Here is a 3,952-nt window from a genome sequence, read left to right on the forward strand (position 1 = left end):
AAATACAACGAAATAGGATCTTTTCGGTTTGAACGGCAGTTTTTTCTAGCGGTGTCATATGAAATTGTCACCCAAAATAATGACCCAAGCATCGATCTATTGCATTTCAATCTGTTTTAGGCTTTAGGGTTAAGGTTAGGGGTGAGGGGAAGGGTATCTTTTTTTCTTCACAAATGTAAATAAACCCAATCTGTTTCTTAAACGAGGGACATATTCATACGGCACAGAATGCTTTTTAACTCAATGGACGTCATTGATTGGTTGAAATTGCAGAAATTGAAGAAAAAAAAACAGCAAATATCTTACAAACTATAGAATTTTCTCAATAAAGCCAAGAGAAAAAGATGTTTTATAAACACAATCTACCAGTATACGAAGTTTAAAATTTTTTAGTTACCTAGAAATTATGTTAAAAACTGCCGTTCAAACCGAAAAGTTCCCGAAATATTTACATGTGTATATATACAAAAAAGTGGCCACTACTGCTCCTTTCGGTGGGCGCTTAGTAGGTCCAGGTGGGTACTGGTGTCTATGAGGGCGGTAGAGAAAAAAAGGAGAATAAAAGAATATATCCTATTGTAATTTTGAAAATTAGCTGAAAAATATGAGATCACAAAAAAAAATCAAAAATTAGGGCTCGTCCGGGATTTGAACCCGGGACCTCTCGCACCCTAAGCGAAAATCATACCCCTAGACCAACGAGCCAACTGTAGACATAAGCAGGAATTTTAATATAAATAGCAACTTTTTAAATTCAACCTATATACATATGCGCACGCAAAGATTTTTATATGAAATACAAGATTTAATAATTTTCTAATGGGCCACGTCATATGTGGTAGACCGTGATTATTATGCTGTTTGCTTAATCTTAAATTTAAAATTACTTATGGTTATATTGTGTAGTCAATGAATTATTGGTTTATGTCCGTTTCCCTCTTCGAAATCTGTAGAAGTTGTGGATTTCTATTTAATATAGGCGTGGGTAGTGAATTTATGTGTTTACTAGACAAATATGTCAATGAAAGAGAGCAAATTTGGAAACATAATACGGAAAATAGAAAAAAAAAAAATTTTTTAACATATTTCAAACATAACAGTCAGATATAATCTATGTTAACACGAAAACTAATTTCAAGTCAATTTAATACTTTGCAGTATTTTTAGTGAGCTGGCTCGTTGGTCTAGAGGTATGATTCTCGCTTTGGGTGCGAGAGGTCCCGGGTTCGAATCCCGGGCGAGCCCAAGTACTTTTGCTTTATTTCTTGTGCATAAGAGTGTCTTTTTACTATTACTTGATCAAGCTGATACGCATTATGCAAACGCTGAACAGAAACATGACAAGGCCCAATTTAATTATAATTCTATGTTTTTTCTAGTCATTTGTCGAAAATTACAAAATAGTGGACCCTAATCATCTAAATTCGTGTGTATGTATGGAGGTTAATATTTGATAGTTCCTATTTGAAATATAAATCCAAGAAAACTCACCGGTTGCCTCGTTGGTCTTGAGTCTTTATCTCGTTCAGGGTGCGAAAGATCCTCGATTCAAATCCAAGACGGACCCTTATTTCTGTTTGTGTACCTTTTCTCTGCTAATTTTAAAAATTGCATTGGAGTATACGTTTTGCTATTTTAATAAAGACTGTGCCCCCACCCCTACCCATCAAAAAAGCCTCCAGGTTTCATTCGGAATCAGTCATAATACGAAACCCTGTACCAGCAGAACAACCCTCATACATATTTTTGTTTTTTAAATCCACCTCGTTATATTAAGGTTTCTCAAAGATGTATTTCACTGTTATCCTCCAGAGGTAAATATTGGTCTAAAATTTTGACACAAGGCCAGCAATTTCGGGTAAGTTGATTGCATTGATCCCAGTTCTTAATTCTCCTACGCCGAAAGAAATGATTCGTGCTTCGTTAGCGAGCGATTATGGGTTCAAATCGCGAATGAATCCTTTAAAACTTTTATATTTTTGCAGTTAAGCTTCAAAATCATGTTAGAATATGTTTTGGATCTTTTCGGTTTGAACGGCAGTTTTTAACATAATTTTAAACTTCGTATACTGGTAGAATGTGTTTATAAAACATCTTTTTCTCTTGGCTTTCTTGAGAAAATTCTGTAGTTTGTAACATTTCGTCTTTAATTTCTTGCATTTCGGCAATTTTAACCAATCAATGACCGTCTACTGAGGTGAAAGCATTCTGTGCAGTATGAATATGTCCCTCGTTTAAGAAACAGATTGGGTTTATTTACATTTGTGAAGAAAAAAAGATACCCTAACTAACACTAAATCTAAAACAGATTGAAATGCAATACATCGATTCTAGGCTCATAATTATGGGTGACAATTTCATATGACACCGCTAGAAAAAACTGCTATTTTCTCTAGCGGTGTCATATGAAATTGTCACCCATAATTATAAGCCTAGAATCGATGTATTGCATTTCAATCTATTTTAGATTTAGGGTTAGTTAGGGTTAGTTAGGGTTAGGGTTAGGGGTGGGGGAAGGGTATCTGTTTTTCTTCACAAATGTAAATAAACCCAATCTGTTTCTTAAAGGAGGGACATATTCATACGGCACAGAATGTTGTTTACCGCAATGGACGCCAGTGATTGGTTAAAATTGCCGAAATGCAAGAAATTAAAGACGAAATATGTTACAATCTACAGAATTTTCTCAAGAAAGCCAAGAGAAAATGATGTTTTATAAACACATTCTACCAGTATACGAAGTTTAAAATGTTTTAGTTACCTAGAAACTATGTTAAAAACTGCCGTTCAAACCGAAAAGATCCTATGTTTTAACTAATGAAACACTAAAATTTGTATTTCACCCAGAATCTCTTTACTAAACGATTCTCAAAACCCTTTAGAACAACTACACACACACACACACACTTATTCTTTATAGAATGATAATTTAAGCACTTTTACGTAGTGAGGCTCGTTGGTCTAGGGGTATGATTCTCGCTTTGGGTGCGAGAGGTCCCGGGTTCGAATCCCGGACGAGCCCAAAGTATTTTGTTTCATGGCCGCATTTTGTACATGCCACTTTATAGTTTTGAAAAATATTTCCAATCAATTTTTTTTTTCATGTATTATCTTTTAACTTGAGCACTTTCATTTCAAGTGGGTGTTATTATTGATACTAATAATAATGTAAATAGTGTAACTAATAAAAACATATCATACAAAATACTGGTTTCAAATGTAGGGACAAGGCCAACAATTGCTAGGGGAAGGGTTAGTTGGTTACTTTGACCCTTAATATTCAGGTGCAGGAGTAGCTGTGTGGTAAAAAGCTTGCTTCCTAACCAACTGGTTCCGGGTTCAATCCCACTGTGTGGCACCTTGGGCAAGTGTCTTCTACTATAGCCTCGGACCGACCAGTGCCTTGTGAGCGGATTTGGCGGACGGAATCTGAAAGAAGCTCGTCATATGCACACATACACACACACACACACACACACACAAACACACACACACAAACACACACATATATATATTTATATTTATATATATGTATTTGTGTGTCTGTGTTTCTCTCCACCACCATCATTTGACAGGTGATGTTGGTGTGTGTCTACGTCCCCGTAACTTAGCGGTTTGGCAAAAAAAATGATAGAAGAGGTACTAGGCTTACAAAGAATAAGTCCTGGGATCGAATTGTTCGACTAAAAGCGGAGCTTCAGCATGGCCCCTGTCAAATGAGTGAAGCAAGTAAAAGACTAAAAGAACAGTAGAATAATTACTTTCTGTATAAGACAGTTCCAGCACGGATGTAGTGTGCAGTGTTAGTTTTCCTGCGAATCCTATTTAACATCCATCTTATCACATTATCTCTTCTAAATTCATATCTCCAGTTCTCATTTATAATCGGTCAATGTCGGTGATTCACACAGTTCATTAATAAAGTTGTTAATAAGTTATAATAAAGATTGTG

At 35.6% G+C, this 3,952-nt stretch overlaps 3 non-coding genes across 3 annotated transcripts; 2 read left to right on the forward strand and 1 right to left on the reverse strand.

Annotated features, from left to right (window-relative positions):
• Positions 1 to 633: 633 nt before the first annotated feature.
• Positions 634 to 705, reverse strand: Trnap-agg. Its single transcript has one exon. It is a non-coding gene; the product is annotated as a tRNA-Pro (tRNA).
• A 468-nt stretch (positions 706 to 1,173) lies between these two features.
• On the forward strand, positions 1,174 to 1,245 carry Trnap-ugg. The gene has a single exon. It is a non-coding gene; the product is annotated as a tRNA-Pro (tRNA).
• A 1,705-nt stretch (positions 1,246 to 2,950) lies between these two features.
• Positions 2,951 to 3,022, forward strand: Trnap-ugg. Its single transcript has one exon. It is a non-coding gene; the product is annotated as a tRNA-Pro (tRNA).
• The last annotated feature ends 930 nt before the right edge of the window (positions 3,023 to 3,952 follow it).

The sequence above is a fragment of the Octopus sinensis genome, linkage group LG1, assembly GCF_006345805.1.
Source record: "Octopus sinensis linkage group LG1, ASM634580v1, whole genome shotgun sequence".
In the NCBI taxonomy this organism is placed as follows: domain Eukaryota; kingdom Metazoa; phylum Mollusca; class Cephalopoda; order Octopoda; family Octopodidae; genus Octopus; species Octopus sinensis.